The following is a 24760-nucleotide window of genomic DNA, read 5'->3' as shown; positions in this document are numbered from 1 at the left end:
ATACAAAGTGATATACACAAAGACTTGATAATAAATAAATCAAGATGGAATCCTAAAAAAAAAAATGTTCAAGTAATCCACAGGAAGGTGGGGGGAAAAGATGAAGAGGGAAATAGGAACTAGAGGAAACAAATAGAAATGCATACTTAAGCCCAAACATAATAATTATCCTTAAAATACCAATACATTAATTAAAAGACCGAGATTTGCACTGTAGATTAAAAAAACTACAAAACCCCACCATGGTCCAGTAATATGCCATCTATAAGAAACTCACGACAAATATCCCAGCAGTGGTATGTCAAAAGCAAAAGGATGGAAAAAGATAAATGGTGTAAAGATATATCCAAAAGTTACTCCCACAGCAGTCAACTGATGTGTAAAGCAAAACCAATAACATTTGTCAGAAGTAAAATATATGGCAACAGCACAAAGAATCGGGGACGGTCACTTCTCTTCTGAAGACCCTCCACTGGCTCCCCATTCCACTGAAAGCCAGTCCTTCCAAAGTCCTATAGGTTTCCATGCCATCCGTACCTGTGACCTCTCGCCTCCCCTCCTGCTATTCGTCCCCTTGCTCCTGGAGCTCCACTCAGGCTGCTCCTAGAGATCCCTGCACAAATGCTCACCTGAGGGCCTGGGCGCTGGTCGCTGCTTCTGCCCAAAAGGCTCTCACACCCAGACGACCAGAGCCTAACTCACTTCTAAAGAAGGCCTGCCAGACAAGCCTATGCACAGTTATAACTCATCCACTCATGCCCAACCTCCTTGCCCCACTCTATTTTCCCCAAACAAATGTCCCCTTTTAACATACTCCTGTATATCATTTCCTTGTTTATTGAATTTATCATTTATTTTGTTTCTCCCCCTGCGCCGCCGCCGCCCCCCCAGCTAGTCTGTAAACCCTAATCAAGTCTGGATTTTGTCTGTTTTTTGTTTGTTGTTTGTTTGTTTTTAAATATATTTTATTGAGATTTTACAGAGAGGGAAAGAGAGGGGATAGAGAGTTAGAAACATTGATGAGAGAGAAACATCAATCAGCTGCCTCCTGCACACCTCCCATCAGGGATGTGCCCGCAACCAAGGTACATGCCCTTGACTGGAATCGAACCTGGGACCTTTCAGTCCACAGGCCGACACTCTATCCACTGAGCCAAACTGGTTTTGGCTTTGTCTGTTTTCTTGATGAGTTTCCCAATTCTACTGCTGGTATATAGAATTGTGTTTGTTGAATGAATGAATGAATGAATGAATGAATGAATGAATGATTTGTTGGAGGGAAGTGGAAAAAGAGAAAGATGTTTGTGATCCAGTCCAGACACTATTCTGAGAACACAGGGCACCAATAGAGAAGACGTGGCTAAATTACGCAGTTCAGACTCATTTTGGCCTTTTGTACAGAGGCCTCTCCTGAGGAAAAATAATACTTTAAGAATATCAGTAGAGCAGAGGTTAACAAATTTAACCTCAAGCACAAGTCCATTTCTTCACAAAGAGGAGACGGAGTAAATGAGAAGGCGCTCACAGTTCTGTGTCCACCATTTCAACTTCACATCCTATGTTTAGCGTCGCCTTGAGAGAGGACTAACATGCTGTTTGCACAAAGCACCTAGATGTGTGTGTCTATTCCTCTTATTCATTTTCTAAAAATGCATTGCACACAAAATGCTAAAGCTAAGGGATTTGCAGAACATCCATTAGAGATAAGGAATACCTGGCTGCTGTTTGTTCATTTTCAACCAGCAGACATCTCTAGGCATGCGTGTCACCCGGAGGAGCAATGTAAATAGGTCGTTTAAACAAGGAATCCAAGTAGAAAATGGAAATCATTGAGGTACCATTAATGCCTATACCAGCTTGCATCATCTGGAAACAAGGTGGAAATATGCTCCTATCATCTGAGCTATGGTAATGGGACACATCAAGTTGTTCTGTCCTTCTATACGCCTGCTGGCACCCTGCCGTATGAAAATGGAGTCACTCTTCAAGAACCAGCTCGGCCTGGTCCGTCTGGCTCAGTGGTTGAGCGTCAACCTATGAACTAGAAGGTCATGGTTCTATTCCCAGTCTGAGTACATGTTGCAGTTCAGTCTCCAGTGGGGGCCGTGCAGGAGGCAGCTGGTCAATGATTCTCTCTCATCATTGATGTTCCTATCTCTCTTTTCCTCACCCAAATAATAAGGATATATTTTTAAAAAGGAACCAGCTCAGCCGAAACTGGTTTGGCTCAGTGGATAGAGCACCGGCCTGCGGACTGAAAGATCCTTGGTTCAATTCTGGTCAAGGGCATGTATCAAAGGCAGCTGATTGATGATTCTCTCTCATCGATATTTCTAGCTCTCTATCCCTCTCTCTTCCTCTCTGTTAAAAAAAAAAAAAAAAATCAATAAAATATGCTTTAAAAAAAAAAAAAAGAACCAGCTCAGATGATACCACCTTCATACTCAACTATTCCCACAAATAAATGAGATATTGGCTATTAACCCCTTTAGCACTTCATTGATATCAACTATGGCACTGACCTTACCTCTCTGATATTTACAGTTATAAGTATTCAACACTGCTACCACAATAAAGATAGGAATCCCATGTTTTTAATCTTTTGTATCTCTCTTGGCACCTCCCACATACTATATCCAACAAATCCTTATTAAACTGAACTAAAGCAAATCCTTCCAACATCATCCCCTCTTCCAGTAGGCCAGCAAGGAAACAGAATTGGATGAATGCGGAGAAATATAACACAAGAGCCCTGTGGTATGCTCCTGGGGGCAAGAGGGGGAAGGAAGGGACTTAGAAAAGGAAGCAGACCAGTCTTTTGACTTCAGTTATCTAGACACAATCTCAGTTACTCTTGTAATTTTCCAAGTTTATGTGAGTAATTCAGAAATCCAGTGAAAGGCTTGGCATTATGTTCACTGGCCTTACTGTGGGTGGAATCTTAGAAATGCTAGTTAGGGCCTGATAGACATAATGTTCTCTTTGTTTGAAGGTTTTGTTTTCTAACCAAGGAAATAATTAATTAAGTTTGAATTCTCCCATCCCCCTCTAGGATCTTCTAAACAGCTGGTACACATTTGGGACATGATATTAGTTTTGCTTGGAATCCATGGTGATAGAGTATTTGTTGTCAAGAACATGCTACAAAGTGCATTTATGATTCTCTAAACCATTTAGTAATCACTGAATTAGAAATTTTCCTTTATGCAGACAAAATTAAAAAGTTATTCTTAATCCCAGGCATCAAATATATATTTTTCTAATTCAATTAAGCCCTTAAAAAAGTAATAAGTATCTGGAATTCATAATCGCATCAAGTTTTCTTTGACTACATAAGTAAACCAATTTGTCATTCTTAAAAACCATTTTAATGGAATGGGTTATTGTACTTATTCCCTTAAATTGTCATTTAGAAAATAAACACAGGGGGGGAAATGTGAAGAAGAGATGCCTTAAACAAAGACCTTAGGGGGTTGGCGAAACAGTTGAGAGAATCTGTTGACGGGCTTGGCTCTGGGCTAAATTGCAACTAGTCCACCTGTCAAAGACCAAGAAAAATAAGTGCCTTTTGCAGAGGCTAGTATCTCCAGCTTTCTCCTGACCTCTTTTATTCCTGACCTCTTGACCCACCCTGCAGGAGCTGCTCTGAGCAACTGTGCCCAGCACCTGGGAGGGAATCAACTCCGCAAAGGCCAAAAAGCCAACATTCCACAAAGAACACTGTGGCTGGATAACCCCACAGATTCAGCTGTTCTCCCTGCCACACCCTTGTCTGGGCTTCCACCCAAGCCTCCTCCTTCTTCACTATTGAAACTTGTAAGCAAGGTCCCCAGCGTTTGGCCTCACCCCTCCCCAGCCAGGTCCCCACTTCTTCCCACCGCTGTGTCTCCCTGGTGGGGAGTCTCTCCACGGTGCCTTTGGAAACCCCAATTCCATAAGAAAACAATTTCCTTTGGTCTACAAATACTTCCTTGAGCATTCCCCCAACATTTCTGACGAATGAGTTTATTAGCTTCCTTTCCAGCCTGTCATTCCATTAGGCAAACTCACCCACTTAGTCACCAGGACACCAACCCTTGGGGCGAACAAGACCTTCTCCGCCCATCTGCCTCCCATATCCAATCGGTTGCCATGTCTGAACAATTCTTACTCTAGTGACTTTGTGCGGGGAGAGGGAGAATTCGTTGGGCCTGGACTCAGTTATTAACGGTCCTATTTTTAAAGATTTTTTTTTTATTATGGAAAATGTCAAACTTATACTTAAATACAGAGAATAGCAGAACAAATATTCCATGTACCCACCGCCTAATTTAATCAGATTTTAACTTTACAATACTGTATTTGATTCCATTTTCTTCTTAGTAGTAGATGAAACTCAAAACCATTGAGTGACTTTCTCAGGTTCCACATCACACACCCAGCACAATGTCTAAGACACAGCACACACAAAGGATCGTTTGCTTAAGAATACTAGCATGTTTATGAGCTTCTCCGAGTTCAATCCTTTATTTCTCTATCTCCCTTAAAAAAATTGCTTCCTTTGAATATGTATATTTCTATCTGCATTAGTTGTCTCTCAATCTTTTTCTTACAATATATCAATATTTTCTGTGGATGTGCATCTTCCTATTTCTTTTCCTTTTTCTTCCTCCCATTGCCATTCACTCTGTCATTCATTTAATAACTATTTCATAATCACCTACTATGTTCCAGACACTATCCTAGGCCCTTAGGACATGTATCTGTTAACCTTTTTCTCTGTGTAGCTTTCTCTTTGCTGACACCTCTCTTTTCTGATCATCTATCAACCCGAATTTCTTCTCCTTTTTCTCTTTTCATCTCTACCCTTATACTTCTTATCACACTTCCTTCACCTGATTACAAAAAAAAATGGAAGCATTATTTTATCTATTATTTTTATACTAGAACGATATGTTCCCCATATCTTAATTTTTAAAAACTGATTAAGAAATAATTTCCTATTGACCAATGTTCATATTTTTTACAGTAACACCGAGTCTTCAAAGAACCTTTTATTCACTACCAAACACGCTCTGTCCAGATCATATCTAACCATTCCCCATCCTACAAATTTCCTCCCAGGTTCCTGGTTATACGGGATACTCTCAACCTGCATTTGTCAGGGTTGTCTGGAGATGTGGCTGCCACTGTCTGCTTTTTCCCTCATGTCTCCAGCCTTGAGCACAATGCCTGGTGCTTAGGATCAGCTCAAGAAATGTCCCTTGTAAACTTTTGTTGTTTGTTTGCTTTATCTTTATTGTTGAAGGTATTACAGGTGCTCCCTTTTTCCCCCAATTGACCTCTTCTAGCCCACATCCACCCTAGGCCCAGGATTTCACCACCTGTTTAATCTCTTTCCATCTACCCACCCACCGGCTCCTTCCCTCTGAAATTCGACAGTCTGTTCCAGGCTTCTATGTTCACTGTATTTAAAATAAACAAACAAACAAACAAACCAAGTTACTCTTTACTTGGTATGGCATGTTTCCTTTTAGCTGACGGACCACCATAGAAACAAATCCCTCTGCTTTTAGTGATTGGCTAAGACAGACAAAGAGCAGGTAAGATAGACAAGGAAGAACTCGTGACAACTGTCACCCTGAGGGGGGAAAAAAAATGAGGAACTCTGCAATCGTCCTTTAGCCCCAGGAGAAAGAACCACCCGAGATGGGGTAGGAGCAACTGCACATAGTTTCCTCCTTATTAATCCTTCAGGGGAGGAAAACCTGTTCCGAGGAGAAGACGGAACAGCTGCAGTCCCACCAGCACATTCCACCAGTCACAGGAAAATGGATGGGCCTTCAGACACTCCTGATAACAGGAGGAAGATGCTTCCCGAGAAAAACACCGGGGAAGAGCACTCGGGGAGTTTTCTCTCTGAGGAAACCGGAGCATGAAGTCAAATGCATCCGAGGACCCCTGTGGATGTGAGTTCGGAGAAGATGGCACGGATGCCCCTCGGGAAGGTTTACAAAGAGGGGCACGGCGTCGGTGCCAAGCCAAACAACCCGGAAGTTAAAAAATAATAATCTCCTCGGACTCCCTTAGGAAATCAGCAATTAAGCTCATTTAGAAAATGAGTACGAGCTGTTTACAGAGATGAGCACTCCTGGCAAAGCCATGCCACAGGCGCTGCAGCAGCTGGTTCTTCACGAGACTAAGTATACCACACCCTGGAAAAGGACAACATGTGGCTACACCTACACGCGATGCAATGAAATCACCCGGGGGCTGGTTACATGTTCAGATTTCTGGACTCTTTCCCACTGAGTCAAGGTTTACACACAGAGTAGTAGTAGCTCGGTGTTGAATAATTAAGAAGCTTAAAAAAAAAAAAAAAAAAAAAAAAAACGATAACAAAAAACTCTCCTCTCTAGGACTCACTCAAATCCAAACTGTGTTCCAGTACTTCTCTACAAAGATACAGCCCCTGAGTGTCCACTGAGCTTCAGCAAGTTTCCCTGGTGATAAGCCCACTGTGTATGGTTAGCTTTATGGACTACGGTCTGGTTTGAGAAGCAAAGGCTCAGAGGTCTGAGAACCATAGTGCATAGCAGGCACAAGCCTTTGGGTGAGCCAAAAAGCTCCGTGCCCTGCGACTCTGCTCTGGGACCATCATGCCTTGCGTCTGGGACCATCATGCCTTGCATCTCAGCCTGAGAAACCACAGGCGGAAACCCCTCCTACAATCCAGAGCCTCTCTAAGGCTTTGCTGTCACTGAGATTTGTTACACTGGACTTGGTATTTTTAACATCTCACAATATATCACATTATCCTAGTTAGCTTTCTCTGTCAGCAGATTTATGTATGTTTTTATGTTATCCTACTCCATTATTCTAATACCTTCCTCTTACTAAACTCTAGTATCTTACTAACTAAATTATCCAAATATTTTATAGCTTTTGTTTTGTTAACTTAGTGATAAAGCAATTATAGTGAGGCATCATCATAGCAGCTAGCTGATGGGTATATTTATGTTCAGTGGACACTTTTTTTAAAACTTTCTATATGTTTTGAAATTTTTGTAATGAAATATTGGGAAGAGAGATTTCGAAAGATATAGAAAGGGAGAGAGTGAAAAGTAAACTCCTCCCCCGCTCCTTTGACTTTAATCTAGTTCCCAGAAGATAATCAGTGTTAACAATTTCTTACCTATTCTTCCAGAAATTGTCCATGCTTATACCAATTGTCCATACTTTTTCTGCCTGGTAGAGTACATCATATACACGAGTGCATAAAAGCAAGTCTGAATCTTGCTTTTGGCAGTTCCCAACACATCAGAAATATTTTTTTCAAACCAGTACGCAAAAATTAGTCTCACTTTTTTCAGTTGCTGTGTAAAATTTCATTTTATGAATCTACATCACTTGAGCACTACCATGTTGAGAGACATACACAGCTTGGTTGTTTTGCGGACATACGCTTACGCATAAATGTCACAATGAACATCCTTATACTGCTATCTTTTTTATAAGCATTAAGTATTTTATGTGTTAAAATCCTAGAAGTGAAAGTGATGGGTCATAATTTGTATGAAATGTTTTAAGATACTGCAAAATTGGCTCTTTAAGAGTCATATCAGCCCTGGCTGGGTAGGTCAGTTGGTTGGGGCGTCATCCCATACACCAAAGAGTTTGGTACCTGATCAGGAGGAAAGCATTCGATGTTTCTCATTTTGATCTCTCTATTTTTCTCTCCCTCCCTCTCTCTGTCAAAATCAACTTCAAAAATATCATTTTTTTTGCTTGTTTATGTTAAATAAAGTTTATTGTTAGCTTTACTGACTACTAGAGGCCCAGTGCACAGATGTGGGCACCGATGGGGTCCCTCAGCCTGGCCTGTGGGGAATCAGCAGGCCAAAACTGACTCTTCGACATCCCCAAGGGGTCGCAGATTGCGAGATGGTAGTGCCCAGGTGATGCACCCCAGAATCAGGCTCCCTCCTCTCTGGTTCCAGGTGTGTCACCCGAGAACTGCAGCTGCCAAGTCACTGCAGCTCAGCAGCTCCTGTGTTGACCATCTGCCCACTGGTGGTCGGTCAGTGTGCGTCATAGTTACCAGTATGACGGTTGGTCCAATGGTCAGACGGTTGCTTGGGCTTTTATATATATAGATTGTCTATAATGCCCAACTGTTTTTTTACTAAAGAGTAAATACAATTCAATGGAGGCAGGATAGAATATTCAAGAAATGGTGCTGGAACAACAGAACATATTTAGGCAATAAGAAACTCAACCTAAACTTCACAGGGTAGCACAACAATTATCTCAACATGAACCAGAGATTTAAATGTAAAAAGGTAAAGCTATAAAACTTCTGGGGGAAAATATCCAAGATTTAGAGCTTGCTGAAGACTTCTTAGAGATGGCATTAAAGAAAAAATAAATTCTTGGCTGAGGATTTTTAAAAAAAGGTCACACCAATTTATATGTCCATGAAGTGTGTCTATTCTCCTACATTCTCAAATATGCTTATATTTTGAAACTTTTCATCTTTACTAATCTGATAACTGAAAAAAAATTTAATTTCATATCTTTAATTTTAAAAATGAGCATCTTTTTACATATTTGCCTTTTTTCAAAAAATTACTGATTCATATTTTTCACCTATATTATATTAAGGTTTTCAACATTTTCTTGCTGATTTAGCTAGAAGCTCTATGGGTTTTAAGGAAATTAGCCCATTTGCCATGGATGCTGTAGAAAGATATGTAGCCAATAGATCTTGGGCCTCATCTTATTTGTAGTATCTTTTGCATTGCAGAAGTTGGGAGTAAGGTTTTACCATAAAAACAGCTTTTCATGATTCTACAAACAAGAAGGATTAAAGAAACAATAAGTGATCATTACAATGAGCTGTAACAATACATAGAACCATATGATCTCACTTATGTTGGAACCTAAAAACAAACAACGCAAAACAAACAAGCTCAAGCATACAGAGAACAGGCTGTTGTTTGGTTATGGGAAGCACAGCTGGCTGAAGGTGGTCCAGCGGTACAAGTTTCCAGTTGCCAGGTACGTAAGTGTAAGTCCTGGGGATGTGACATACGGAATGGTGATGAGAGCAAACAATCCAGTCCTGTGCCACAGAACGAGCTCTCAGTCAACTGCACATACTACAATAGTCCCATAGATTATAACGGAGCTGGAAAACTCCTATGGCCTCGTGACAATATAGCCCTGGGAAGGTCGTAGTGCAACACATCACTTCCATGCTCGTGGTGATGCTGGTATAAACAAACACACAGCACTGCCAGTCATATGAAAGAACAGCACATGCAATATGTACAGGACACAATACTTGCTAATGATAATAAACGACTGTGTGGCTGGTCTATGTAGTTACACCAGTATACTTTTTACCATTAAAGTGTATTCCTTCTACTCATTAAGTAAAAAAGGTTTGTTATAAAACAGTTTGCCATGTTGCACTGGCATTAGCCTCATATATTTCGTGTTTACCGCACTTGTTGATTGAATCTTTTTTCTTAGGCTGGATTTAACCTCATGTTGTTTTGCACAGTAACATGCTGCACATGTGTGTAGCCTGGGAGCAGTAAGTTGCACCATAGAGCCCAGGTGTGTAACAGGTCATACCATCTAGGTAGGTGTAGGCGCGCCCTCTGTGATGTTCACGCAATGATGAAACAGCCTGAAGAGGCATTTATCAGAATGTGTCCCATTGTTAAGTGGTGTATATTTGCAATTTGTTAAAAGAGTGTAGGTAGATAAAGATATATGTATACATATCAACCTACATATATGTTATGTGTGTGTGTGTGTGTGTGTGTGTGTATCAACTTAAATAGTTCATTCATGTAATGGAATATCATGCATCAATTTAAAAAGTGTTTTGTAGCTTTGTCACATGTTTGCAAAATAATAGATACTTACATATATACATTGCTTGGCGATTTACAAACAGCGTCCTGCCATTAGATACTTCCAGCAACTCTGAAACGTGTCACTATCTCCATTCTGTAGATCAGTGTTTCCCAAAGTGTGGCACGCGTACCCCCAGGGGTATGGGAAGAGTTTGGTGAGGGTACGCGTTGCACCGGAGTTTGGTGGGGATATGCACTACACTGTGCTTAGCTGCGCCTAATTCTACGTTCCCATGAGTACGAGGGGTACTCAGCATTATGAAAATTATCTAGCAGCGTTTCCCAAACTTTTGACATATGTGAAGGGGTACACATATGTCAAAAGTTTGGGAAACACTGCTAGATGATAAAACTGAGTCAGGAACCAAGGAATTTCTCTAAACACTTTGTGACACTGCCTGATGGTGGGGGAGGGGTAGCAGGAGCAAGAATACATAATATTGTTTACAGGGATTGATGTGTCCATAGTTATGCATATTAAAAATATGTTGAGTTAAAATTGCAACAGCACATATCCAAAAATTATACATTTGTTCTCAAAATTCAGATTTCCAGCATAATTCTAGCAAACACATTTTATGCATATTTATTAAACGTTTTCAAAACCTACCATTTATGTTATTAAAAAAAAGTACTCAGTAGGGACTGTGTCTGGTGATGCACACCATTATGACCCACAATTCCCTCATTATTTCTTGTAAAATACTATCTTCAATTATATCTATCAACGGCTAATATAACAGGCAGTCCTAACTTGGAACTACTTCTACATTAAGTTAGAATTGCATTTTCTCCTTCCGTCAATTCAATTTTGTTTTCCACAGAAAGCCAAGCAGAAACACTCACTGCTAAATGTCCCATTAGCATTCTCTGACCTTCTCCGTAGTGGGTTGCAACTTCGAACCTGCTGTGGATAGTGAGATGCACAAAAGAAATGGGAGACGCCATTTATAAAGTCTGGAAAAGGCAGGGAGCAGCCAGAGCGCTCCAGGAATAGGCCCTGAGGGACTGCCCCAGGGAAGAAAGATCCCGAAGATCTGGAGCCACAGGCTCCTCTTCTGAAAACCAGGGACCCTTCTGGGAAAGCCGGTAACACAAATACATATTTACAAACCTCTCCTCCACAAAGTGGACTATAATTAAAAAAATAAAAATAAAAATAAAAAAGAGCTCCATTACTGAGCAAAAATAATCCAAGTAAAATCCAAGCAAACTCTGCAACCTCAGAGTGCAAACCTCAACAACTATGGACTCCACATCCCACTATTCCTGCAAGAATTGTGCAGGATATGTGGAGTTGGTAGAGCAGGGAGAAATAAATACCCACTTAGAGCTATCCCCCACCCCCACCTTTCCCCACTCCAGCGTGTTAGACCACACCTCCCAGAAAGTACCCAATGTCCAAAGAAGACAACGGAAGTTAGCAGATTCACCTCCTTTTCCAACCCATTTCTTCCTTACCTGCAATCAGGGTCATAAAAGGAGGTACGCAGGAGGCCAAAGTGATGAGGGAGCATCCATGCATTAGGTCATCAGGAGAACAGATGGGCTGAGCCCCCAAAAGGCACCGGCACCCCGGGATGGAGAATCAGAGGTTTTAAAGGACTCTAGGCAGGCTTCTTCTGGACAGAGCATTCTCTGGGTGGTCCAGATCCTAGGAAGGACCAGAGGGGAAGGACAATTGTCTTAGCGAGCAGAATGTGATCTTAGCAAGTGGAATGAGGTCTACACCAAAGGGAATGTCGATAGTGGCCTGAAGGTCAGTTCCCAGGGGAGGGGGTATCCATTCAATTGTCTGATCAGACCTCACACCTGTCTCTGCTACAGAGACCATAATAGTAAAGGCTGATGTCCCTGCCTCCGTCAGTAGGAGTGGCCATGAATACATTCACAGCCAAAGAACCCTAGGCAGAAGTTACTTCTTCTAGGGGCCTCTTCCTGCCGGACGGAATCCATGGCAGCCTGGGGGGCAGCAGACATCACTGAAAACGGTAGGTGGGAAAGCAGAAGGAACCCCACTTGGTGGCATCATTGAGTCACCCCACCAGTAGTGGGCTGACCACCTGGACTTACTGTTTTCTGCATAAGCGATAGAGGAAAGGCTTTTGGTTACTCGAAATTGAACATGATTGCAACACAATAAAATACCTCCCAAGAGCCGAGCCACGGTTCAACTGAGCACCAACACCAAGGGGGCGGCACCAGAAGGGCAGCGTGACCAGTAGGGGGCGCTTGCAATGAATCCTTAGATATGCTCAGATAGTAGATAAGGCAATGTCAGGGAGGATGGGATAAAGTAGAGACTTAAGAGGTACTTTCTCCTTTTTGTGGCAAACCTCTTCAAAAAGGGAATCGGTACATAAAAATAGGAGAAAACCTGCTAAAAATTAAAAAAGGATGCTTCTGTACGGCTCTTAAATGATTCTGATAAAATCAGATGGAAACATAACACCTAGAGACAACACTATGATCCTCTAATGAGAAAAATAATTAGACAACATCCTGGCAGAACCCTACTAATACTCATACATGTGAAGGAGCATGGCTGGAAAGGCAGCGGTGAATAAAAGAGAAGCATTCCTGCCCTGGCTGGTATGGCTTAGTGGTGAGGGCTTAACCCCGGGCACCAAAGGGTTGTGGGCTCGATTTCCAATCAAGAGCACGCACCTGGGTTGCAGGTCGATCCCCAGCCTCAGTCGGGGACTGCACAGGAGGCAACCAATCGATGTGTCTCTCTCACATCCATGTTTCTCTCTCCCTCCTTCCTCCCCTCCCTTTCACTCTATCTAAAAATCAATGGAAAAAGACCCTCAGGAGAGGACTGAAGAAAGAAAGAAGAGAAGCACTCCTTAGAATTGTGTTTGTAGCTGTGGGCCAGCACCATTCAAAAGCAGCTCTGTCAGGAGGTCCCAGGATCCTCTGTTTTCCACCAAGCAGGGTGCAGCGGTGTGGGGAGACTTCCCAGGGAGGCGAGCCTTCTTTTTGAGACGCTGGGCAGCAGAACAAGACTGGAGGACTGACATAGCCATGCCACCCAGAGAGCTGTGCACTAATGGTTAGCACCCAGCACCACAGCATCAAAGAAAGAAGATAAATAAACACTAAGTTCTTGCCCATATGATAGCCCAGGCTCCAGGCATTCCTCTCCCCTCACCTTAGTGGGCTGGAAATGTAAATGCCTGCCATAAGTCTTCCAGTGTGTGCTTTTTCTAAATGTAATCAGGCATATAGGGAGAAGATCCAAGGATAATTCAGCCACCCTCCTTATGGCTAAATAGGTAAACACCTAAGGCAAACAGACCCCTCTTTATTCAACAAGATATAAATAGGAAGAAGAAGAAAAAAGGAATCTATGAAAATACTCTGCAGAGGAGACATATGCATTTGAAATGAAAAAAAAAAAACTCATAACAGAAAAACTTTGGGTAAATTTCTTGGTGCTTTCTACAAATTTGAGAAGATATAGATGCATTAAAGTTAGAGACTCAATGCAGAGGCTGAGAAATAGGCAGAAATTTTAAATTATAATGGAATTTGATGCAGAAATAATGTGAGAGAAAAAAACCAATTCAATAGGAGGCAAAACTTGCATTGAAAGAGGTCAAGACCAAAATACAATATGGACTATCAGATTAGCAATATGGAGAACAAACATTGGAAATTTTCTTTCAAGACTCCAGAGAAAAATATCACGAAGGCAAAATGTCAAGAAGGGTGACAAGTATAGATCATCGGTCTTTTATATTCAACACACGGTATGGATAAAAGAACAAACAGAACAAAAGCATTGTTCAGAAATATAACTTAAAAAAGCTTTTCCGACGCTGATTTTACAGATTCAGGCAAGTCCTCTGAGAAGATACCTTGGCCTAACCATTAATTTTTTAACTTCATGGATAAGAAAAAGAATCCTACAAATATTCAAAGGGGAAACATGGCTTTATTATTACTGGCCAAAACTCCCTCCACTGCAAGAGAAAGAAGCTTAAGTTCTCTTTTTAAAAAAATAAAATAAAGAAATAAAAACATCTTAAGAAAAACATTTATTTTTGATTCCTAGAATCTGGGAAATTTGGGGAAGTCCAGGATGAATTTGGTTTCAGAATCAGCTGATTCTGGGCTTCAAATGTTATCTTCAGGGCTCGCTCTCTCTTTCCAATTTTCAGTTCTGTGTGCCTCTGCTTGTCTTCACATTTACGTTCTATCTATCTATCTATCTGTACCTCTACCAATACCTGTATATATCTATATCTATCTATCTACATATCTATCCAGCAAGGTAGGTAGATTGAAAAGATGATAGATGATTGATAGATAGATAGATGATAGATAGAATAACTAGATTATAGATAGATGATAGATAGATAGATAGATAGATAGATAGATAGACAGATGAGAAAAGCTACTAGTAACCCCAGTAACCCCAGACTCACATTACTTAGTTACCAACCCTAGCAGAAACAATAATTTCTCCAACTCCTAGATCAACTCTAGAGGAGTTCTGATTTGCCCTGGTTGAGTCAGGGTCCCAGCTGAGAAGCAATCACTGTCTCCAGTGATTGTGCCTCTGACTTAGGGGTGTCGAACTCAATCAGAGAAGGGGCCAAAATCTAAAATCCAGCCTAAATCGCGGGCCGAATGGTTTACTGAACAGTCATAAACTGACAATGTCATAAACTGACAGCGGAGTGCAGTGATGACAGCGCGGTGCGGGCCACATTGCAAGGCCTGGCGGGCTGGATTTGGCCCGCGGGCCTTGTGTTTGACACATGTGCTGACTGATCAGCCTGCATTGTGCAGAGAGTGGCGATTCACAAGCTCGACAGAACCATGTGGACTTGCCCGATGGAACCATAAGAACGGGGAGGGGAACACTGACTACCACAGTCTACTCCATACAGAGAGGGAAAGCTCAGCCTGGCCCCAGACACTCCTCCACAGTGAGTGCCATGCGGTGATGTTTTTCTGACTTAGGGGAAAAACACACACAATTTTAAAAAAAAAAACAAAAAAACCTGTGTATAGGAATCATGGCGTGCGAAAGTAAAAGAATACATTCTCATGTATGCAAGAGCCCAAAACGGATCTCTCCTGAAATAAATTACTCGAAGAAGAATTCGAAACAACTAAGGGATGAGAACAATAAAGATAGTTAATGAATAATAAACAGAAGTTGAAGCCCAGGAAAATTTAACCAAACCCTCACTTTTCCCCACAATTACCGTATTTTCCGGCTTATAAGACGACTTTTGAAACGAAAAAAAGTCAACCGAAAATCGGGGTCAAAAGACCAAAATTGCACAAAAATTACCTGCAGATCTTGACGGCAAAGTAAGTCTTTTCTTTGAAGTGGGGGGTAGTCTTATACAGCGAATAGAGGCCTAAACCTATGTTTTAACTGTAAAATTAAGGGGTCATCTTATACGCTGGAAAAATACAGTATACATTTCGGTCGTGAGAAAGTAGGTCCACAATGAGGCCAGAGAACAAATAAGAGAGATGGCAGACTGAATGGGAGATTGTGGCAAACAGTGAGTTACCAGAAGATAAGATTTGAGAGGGGTAGGTTTGGTGTGAGGATGTGGCCAAGGTGTAGCCCTGGAATGTGAGTCATTCGAGTTTAAAATGTCAAAGTGTTTAGAAGAACCGAGCCAAGGACCAGTCCACGGACGGTCACAGGCACCGCAGTCAAGGATGACATGAGTGATCTGGAGTTAGAGGATGGCGTCACTGGCAGGAAGACTTCACACAAGGGAAAGTGCCCAATGGAACTGGAGGAGGGAGGGCTTTAGTGCACAGAATCGGGGAGAATGTTGGTCTGTGTAGCCCCTGAGACTGCGTGAATGAGCAGCCTCCCCCTGAGAGAGCTCCCGGGGAAAGGGTGGGTCCTCAGGGGAGAACCCCTTTCAGTGAAGGCCAGAGGGGGAAGGATCATTCAGAAAAGAGATGGAAGAGAACAGCGCTTGTTTAGTAAGGAATAAATGTTCCGGAGGGCACGCAGGAAAGGTTAGGGAAGGGAGAGGAATAGTGTGGGTTTGGGTCAAGCAAGAGGGCTATACAACATTATCAGAATTCAGAAAAGTATGGGAACAATAAAGTGACAAGAAAGGCTTAAACATGTTTTTATTGATTTCAGAGAGGAAGAGAGAGGGAGAGAGAGAGAGAAAGAAAGAGAGAGAGAGAGAGAGAGAGAGAGAGAGAGAGAGAGAGAGAGAGAGAGAGAGAGAGAGAGAGAAACATCAATAAGGAGAGAGAGAATCATTGCTCGGCTACTCCTGCATGCCCCCAACTGGGGATTGAACCTATAACCCAGGCATGTGCCTTGACCAGGAATCAAACCATGACCTTCTGGTTTGACAGCTCAATCACTGAGCATCTAGGCAAAACAGGCTTATTATTTTGAGGGGTGGCCACGTTGGTAAGGCTGAGGGCCCTGGTAGGATTAGAACTCCGCGGTCAGTGACTCCGGCAGGCAGACAAGAAGCAGCCGCTGAGGTCAGCAGGTTCTCCCGCTCCTTCCTCCAGATGTTACCTGCAGCGCAAGGCAGTCAGGCCAGGACGAACATGCCCCTTACATCCAACGCTGGCCACACACAGCTCTCCTGTTCTCATGTCCTAGGTTGGGATTCAGTCTCTGAACCAGGAGCCAGTTCTGCCCTCCGTCCTGGCGCTTCTCCTCCTCACCCCTGCCAATCATATTTTCCCTTTTCAAGAGGAAGCCTTGAGAGGGCTGTGCTGACTTCTTGTCGTCCCCCAGGAGGATCCGGCAGACGACCTCGAGGCTCTGGCTCACGCTTCGCGCACAGCCCCGGGTCTCAGGCTGCAGAGAGCTCGCCGTGCCAGCGGTTTCGTTCATGTTCGCATTAATTTTCATTCACGGAGTTCACTCAGAGTTGATGCATCTCACACAGGCAGCTTTGTTTGGCTGCAAAGATTCTCATGCTGCATTTTATTTTTGTAGAGACGAAAACATCCTAAGATAAAACTTCCGCTGGAAAAAGCCTAATTTCAAAGTAGACAATTTTCCATACCATTCCTAGTCAAGCCCAATTCTAAAAACCTAAAGGGCTGTCAACACCCTACACTGGCCATTGAAAGGAGCACAGTCTAGCATGTCTACAGTCAAAAAGACAGATAATAAGGAGACAGAGGAATGAGAACCTTCATCCATCGCCGGTGGGACAGTACAGGGATGCAGCCACTTTGGATAACAGTTTGGTAGTTTCTCAACATCAAGTTAAACACAGGGTTACCATATGAGCCAGCCACTCCTAGGCATATACCCAAGAGAAACGTGGACGCGAATGCTCATAGCAGCATTATTCAGAACAGCCAAGAAGTGTAAGCAATCCGAATGCCCACCGGCTAATGGACAGACGGGTACAATGTGGCCCATCCAGAAAACAGAACAGCGTCTGGCACAGGAAGGAAATGAAGCGGTGGCACCAGCTACCATGTTCATGAGCCTTAGAAACACGATGCTCATGAAAGAACGCAGACACAAAAGACCGCTCGCTGTGTGGTTCCATGTCTAGGAAATGGCCAGAAGAGGCAAATTTCCAAAATAGGCAAATCCTATCTATTAGACGCTTTGAGTGAATCTTGCTCTGCCCAGGGACGCTTTAGACTTTGAGCCTTGGAATCACTGTCTGTGGTTCTCCTGCTTTTTAAAATGTTTCGGAACTTCCTGAGCATGATCCCGGAGACCAGGATAAAATACTGCTTCTATCTAGTATGTAGCTTAAAAAAAAAAAAAAAAAAGGCATCCTAAGCCAAAGGACAGCAGAGCCTCTCAGTCAAGATCTCCTCCAAGGTGACCTGAGGTGGTTCAGTGAAACGAGGCTTCTGTCTCAATATTTTGCAGTCCAGGGGGTTGGGGGAGCCGAGATGCTTTTGAGCACAGTCATTTTATTTTGAAATGCTGCGAGGTCCAGGGAGGGAGAGAGACCAACCTGGCACTCTGAGAGGCAAAAAAAAAAAAAGCCCTCTTGGTTCTGAAGGAGGGAGCGACGGTGAGAGAAGACAATCGCTCTCTTGTGCGAAAAGCTGCTGCACAGGAAGCTGACGCGGGGGTCGCTTCTCACACCCGCCCGCCCGCTCAGCTTTCAAAGCAGAGAGAAAACGGCGAGGCTGCAGAAAATCGGACCAGAACTTGCTTGAAGCCCACACCCATCTGATAACAGCGTGTCCCTCACTCTGTGTCAGAAAAATACTAGACTTCCTGCCCTATTTGCTGCAGTCACCCTCCTCTATGGTTAGTTATGAGGTTTTTACAATCAGTTTCCTAACATTTTGTAAGATTAACCTAGTTAAAAAAAAATATATATATATATATATATATATATATATATATATATATATATATATGTTCCTTTGAGAGATCTTTACCTTTTTCTGAGCTTCAAAAGTCATCTTCGCCGAAGCCGGTTTGGCTCAGTGGATAGAGCGTCGGTCTGCGGACTGTAAGGTCCCAGGTTCGATTCCAGGCAAGGGCATGTACATTGGTTGCGGGCACATCCCCGGTAGGGGGTGTGCAAGAGGCAGCTGGTCGATGTTTCTCTCTCATCGACGTTTCTAGCTCTCTATCTCTCTCCCTTCCTCTCTGTAAAAAATCAATAAAATATATTTTAAAAACAAAACTCATCTTCATCTCCATTTTCTCATGTGGTTTATTTAAGCTAAGTGGTTCCACTTATTTTTACTACTACTAATATTCTTCTTATTTTGGGGAGGCACAAGCCTAATTTTTCAAGTTACTAACTATTGGTAAGTTCATATTTGAAAAATTTATGTTACAAAAGAAATACTCATAAGAAACCGTACAAAGTTTATAAAGAAAATATTACTAATACCTCTCCTCCACTCTCTCATTCTCATTATCTTGAGGTTAACGCTATTAACCACAAAGCACTAGTTTGTATATCTTCTTGAGAAATAGGCATGCAAATATATTCATGCATTTTATTTTATTTTTGTTTTTATAAAACCAGTATCATGTATACCCAAATCTGGTTTAAAAAAAAAAATAGATACCAGCCCTAACCAGTTTGGCTCAGTAGATGGAGCATTGACTGTAGACTGAAAGGTCCCTGGTTCAATTCTGGTCAAGGGCACATGCCCAGGTTGCAGGTTCGGTCCCCAGTAGGGGGCGTGCAGGAGGCAGCCAAGCAATGATTCTCTCATCATTGATGTTTCTAACTCTCCCTCCCTCTCCCTTTCTCTCTGAAATCAATAAAAGTATATTTTATAAAATAGATGCCCAAAAAATCACAATTAAAAATATATAATGAGCTGTTTCCTCTTGTTGCTACTTATTCAATTCTCAACCTCACAAAGGTCACCAACAACCTCCCAACTTGGCAAGCCCAGTAGCCATTATTCAACATTTACCTCCTTTTAGCATCTCACCTTCGGCACTTTCTGACCTTAACCTCTCCTTCTTGTAGCTCTTTTAACTCTTTCTGCATCATCTCTTCTAATTCTCATGAATCCTTCACTTTTTCCTTTGTTTCTCCTTCTTCTTTTCTATTGCATTTTTAAGGCCTCTTCTCCCTCACTCTATAATCTCACTGACATATCTAACACCAAATTAGTATTTCCACCCTGAACACTCTGTTATCAGCAGCCAATGGGGTATCTCTCCTGGATGGCTCACGAGTCTCAAACTCTAGGTTTTTTCCACAAATCTTCCTCTAGTCTAGGGGTGTCGAACTCAATCAGAGAAGGGGCCAAAATCTAAAATCCAGCCTAAATCGCGGGCCGAATGGTTTACTGAACAGTCATAAACTGACAATGTCATAAACTGACAGCGGAGTGCAGTGATGACAGCGCGGTGCGGGCCACATTGCAAGGCCTGGCGGGCTGGATTTGGCCCGCGGGCCTTGTGTTTGACACATGTGCTCTAGTCTGTCATCCCCTATCTCAACTGACAGTCTCCTCATCCATGCTAGTGCAATAACCAGAAACGTGCAAGCATTTATTAAACATATCTTTATTGATTTCAGAGAGGAAGGGAGAGGAAGAGAGAGCTAGAAACATCCATGATGAGACACAGAATCATTGATCAGCTACCTTCTTCAGCTCCACACTTGGGATCGAGCCCACAACCCCGGGCATGTGCCCTGACTGGGAATCAAACCGTGATCTCCTAGTTCATAGGTCAACGCTCAACTACTGAGCCACGCCAGATGGACACCTTCAAATGTTTTTGTCACTTCATTTTCCTAACCCCTCATCCTAACTACCACTGACTTTAACCTTTGTCCTCTCTTATGCATTCCACAACCCAAAACCTCCTTCCAGTCCTTTTCATTCATTATCTGAGCTTTTGCAGATCAGCCTGTTTCCAGTCTCTTGCATCTCCAAATAATCCTCTGTGACACCGTAAGAGTAAACTTTCTACCATAGTTAGTCCTCTCATCAAGACACTCAGTGGGTGCCCTCGCCTGTGGCACAACATGCAAACCCCTTCGTAAAACACAATATGGTCTCAATTAGCTCTTTAAACTAATCTCCAGTCACTCCTCTTGTACAAACTGTTCTTGTGTAAAATCCTGTTCCCAGTTCTTCAAAGTTATCATGCTCATCTTTGTCTTGTTGTTCTACCCCGGAAAAAAAAAAAAAAAAAAAAAAAAAAAAAAAGACTAATAGGAATAGCCAACATTCATTGAGCTATGATCTATGTGCCTGGCCTTTGTTGCTCTCCGTACAATCCCTGTGAAGTAAACACTGCCATTATCCCCACGTGACAGTCAAGAAAACTTGCCTTGTTTAGAACAGCACTCCAATGTGCTCATACAGTAATAACTTACTTATCCCTCGTCAAGGTGCAGCTCACACTGCCCCTCCTTGCTCTCTGGACTTCCGCTCAGAATTCAAAACATAATGGATAGGTGACAAATGTTTGCTGAACGAAATAAAGATGGAGTGGCTAGAAGGCAACGTGTCATTAATTCTTGCACGGAACGAAGCGTGAAAAACCCAGATGTGTGGGGCTGTGTGGAGCTCTGTCCCATGTATTTGCTAGTTGAATGGATTTCCGTTTGTGCTCGCCATTTGAGTCCATACTGCTATTTGTAATCAGTTTGCCAAATTATTTATATAAGTATCTCAAGAGCCAGAGACAATGGGATTCCCTTCATGTTCCTCGTCTCCCGAGAAATAGATTAGGAACATCATATTTCACACTCTTTCCCCATCTTGAATACATAGATGACCGTTACCACCATGTTGCTCTAAATGATGAAAAGTATGGCTACACTGAAATACATTGCCAGCATTACAGGAGAGTGAGACTGTCTCAACCATTTATCATCACATCCTAAAAATCGAGGTGGGGGGAGGAAAGATTCCTGGCCTTCTCTGACCATGTCCCTTCTCCTGGAGCAAGGCTTTCCTGGAGTCAAGGGTACATGCTCACCCACAGCCCACATGTCTCCTACAAGACCACATATCTTGTACCTGAACCCTAGAATTCCTTGCCAAAATGGCCCTGAGTCACTTCCTCTCCCAGAGCAGACCTCTTTCCTGGCCCGCCCTCCCAAGAGTAGACCACACCAATGGAGAGAGCATCCCTAGGTCCACGTAGTAGCCAAGAGAGGCCCATTTGTGGGGACAAGGATGGTGTGTATACACACAGGCTGGACACATGCACATGAGCCCCATGCTGTACCGGACAGAGCCAGAGTGAGGAAAGGAGGAGCCAACACATGGACTGGGGTGCAGGCTCCCCCATGTCACCATGTTCAGGAGTGGAAGGTGACCTTGTAAGTCATTCTGATGGCACATTAGCCAAGGTAGGTGGACAGAAGATCTGTGGCAGTGCATTGGCTTGAAGTGTAAATTGTTAATATTTAAACTAGATAATAGGTGGGCACTCATTGGTATCTCTGCACTGAGCTCAGTCAGTTTGAGAACTGGGTTTGCCCTCATATGACAGAGAGCTGTTGAGGTGCAGGTTTTCAGTGGCGTTCAACTGCGCAAGCTAGGAGAGGCAGGCTCCAGAGGCGGGGAGGCCAGGGTAAAGAGCAGTGAAGAGTCCTTAGCTCTTGCGTAAAACGGTCCTAAAAACCTCCATCAAATAGAAAATATCTCCCCAGAAGATGACCAAAGGAAGATGCAATGGACACGAGGCAGCCAAAAATTAGCCAAGGTTACTGCAACTACTTACTATCTGTGTGAATTTAAGCAAATCACATACACTGAATATTGGTGTGTCTCCAAAATGCGTATGTTCTAACCTAATGCCCAATACAGTGGTATTTGGAGGTGGGGCTCTGGGGAGGTGATTAGGTCGTAAGAGTAGAGTCTTCATGAATGGAATTCATGCCCTTTCAAAAGAGACCCCAGAAAGCTTACCCAAAGAAGCCCCTCTCCCCTCCAGCCATGTGAGGACACTGAGAAGACAGCTGTCTGTAAAGCAGGAAGCAGCCCTGCACCAGATGTCAGATCTGCCAGTGCCTTCATCTTGAACTGTGAGATATGAATTTCTGCTGTATATAAGCCACCCAGGCTATGGTGATCTGTTAACTGCAGCCTGAACTGTCTAAGACACTTACCCATTGGAGTTTCTGCTGAAATGTGACTTCACAGGTCAGGGATCTTTAGTTCACTCCCTGATATATCTCAACTGCCTTGTTGAAAGAATAAAGCTCAAGATTCAGTTCCCAAATTTGAAACTGAGATGTCTTATAGATGTATGTGAAATGCCTACTACAGTGCTACAGTAAATTCTGACTATAGTTTTGTTTTTATTAGGATAAATATTGCTACAGTTATTTGCTGTTGACAAAGTAGGAATGGCAGGTTAGGCTGTAAAACTACTACACAAAATATTGGTTATCCCTGCCCTGACCAGGTGGCTCAGTAGGTTGGGGCATTTTCCCATACACCAAAGGTTTTGGGTTTGATTCCCAGTCAGGGCACATGCCCAGATTGCAAGTTTGATCCCCAGATGGGGTTTGTATAAGAGGCAACTGGTCGATGTTTCTCTCTCTCACTAATTAAAAAAACATATCCTCCAGTGAGGATTAAAAAACAAACACACACCACAATACTTAATCATTATTCATTCAACAAAGCCTGTTACTGAATTCCAGAACAAAGTGAATAATCTGACCAATGATGTAATAATATTATGAAAGGAAAGGGAAAAGTGAGTTTTAAAAACTTAAGCATGTCCTCAGGGGAGCTGGCAGCCTGCAGTGGCACCAATGTGTCATTAGCTCCAGACCCAAATGGAAAACAGCCTAATGATCTCTCTCGTTCTCCTCCTCTTACATTCTCAGCTGATTTCATTCTCCGGACCCCAGCGCAGCTCCTCCGACCATGTTTATCAGTCTCCGAGAGCCTCCGTCACACTCCACCCCTGCTCCCACTTCCCCCTTCCTTCCTGTTTCAGCGGAAAGAAGTGCTTCTCTTCCTTTCCAAAGGCTGGCTTGTCCACCTCGCCGCCAAGTCCCATTTCCCCCTGCTTGGGCCTGGGTATTACTTCAGTCGTCATTCTTTCTTTCTTGGGTCTTAGTTCCTCCCCACCTTTTCAAGTTTCCCTTTTCTCTGACTACAAACCAGCTCGCTATGCCTCTTCCTAAAGCGGTTCTCATGACCCTCAGCTCCTACAGTCGCTGAACCCTGTCTGCCTTCCCTTTCACGGACAAACTGCTTACACAGGCCTCTGCACTCACCACTCGCTCTTGGGCCCCCACCACTCCCTTGCAGCCATGGAGACAGAAGTTTGCAAGGCCTGGCCAGCTGCCGGTCCAGGCCTCCCTGCCCGATCACTTTCCAACGTGGATTTTGGGCAGCAGCCACCTCCATGGTGCCCACTCCCCATCCCTCCTAAGACTCTGCCTGCTCGATTCTAGTTTTCTCCAGTTTGTTCTCGCAGCAAACATAGATGGAGCACAATCCTGGGTACCAGCAAATGCATGTGAATATGCTCTAAGTGCAGGGTGGTATCCTTGACTACTAGTAAATTATGGAACAGTGAAAGGACGTTAGTGGAAAACCTGATAAAATCTGAATTAAGTCTGCAGTTTAGTTCATAGTATTGAATAATGTTATTTCTAGATTTAATTAAAAAAAAAAAAAAAGAAGAACCACAGTTACGTAAAATTAGAATGTCAGTGGAAGCCAAGTAAAGGAATAATGGGAATTTTCTATAATATCTTTGCAACTTTTCTATAAATCTAAAACTATTTCAAAATAAAAACATTTGAAAAGAGAATACTATATTGTCCCCTGCCCTCAGCATTCTTAAAATGACCCACAGTCCTAGGACGAAGGAGGTATATTATAGAAAAATCTATGAGCCACAGAATCTTCCATCAAGATTCAAAAGAGAGAGGGCCCTTGGTGGTCCCGGATCTGTCTCCTGCTTCAACCGTGTTTGGACGCAACAGACCCAGGGACGCCCCTCCCTCCAGCCTCAGGCCACTCTCCTGCGTCTTATCCAGTCACCCCCTTCACAACCACCTCCGGGACCAGCCAACACACCGCGTTTTTTGTTTTCCTATCTTAACTTCCTCATTGCTGAACAACCATGAGCTCCCGAATCCGTCACAATAATTGCACCGAGGTGGATGGAGGCTGCGGTCAACCGCCTGGCCAGCCAGCCTCCGCGGGCCTCGCACACCTACCTCTCTCGGGGCTGCTGTTTCATTGGTGAAGATGTGGTCTTGGGGCCGCTTCTGCAAGTTGTCAGAGAAGCTGAGGGCACTGAGTGGCTCTTAAAGATGCAAAACCAGCGCTGAGGCCTCCCCAGATGAGTGGGCAAACCTCAGCCATGGGCCGCCCTGGCCTCGGAGAGCAGCCGGACCCAGGCCCTCTGGGAGCTGCAGACCCTCAGCTCTGTG

Source organism: Pipistrellus hanaki (assembly GCF_964339955.1).
Source record: "Pipistrellus hanaki genome assembly, chromosome: 11".
Lineage (NCBI taxonomy): Eukaryota > Metazoa > Chordata > Mammalia > Chiroptera > Vespertilionidae > Pipistrellus > Pipistrellus hanaki.
Note: the sequence above shows the minus strand (reverse complement) of the source record.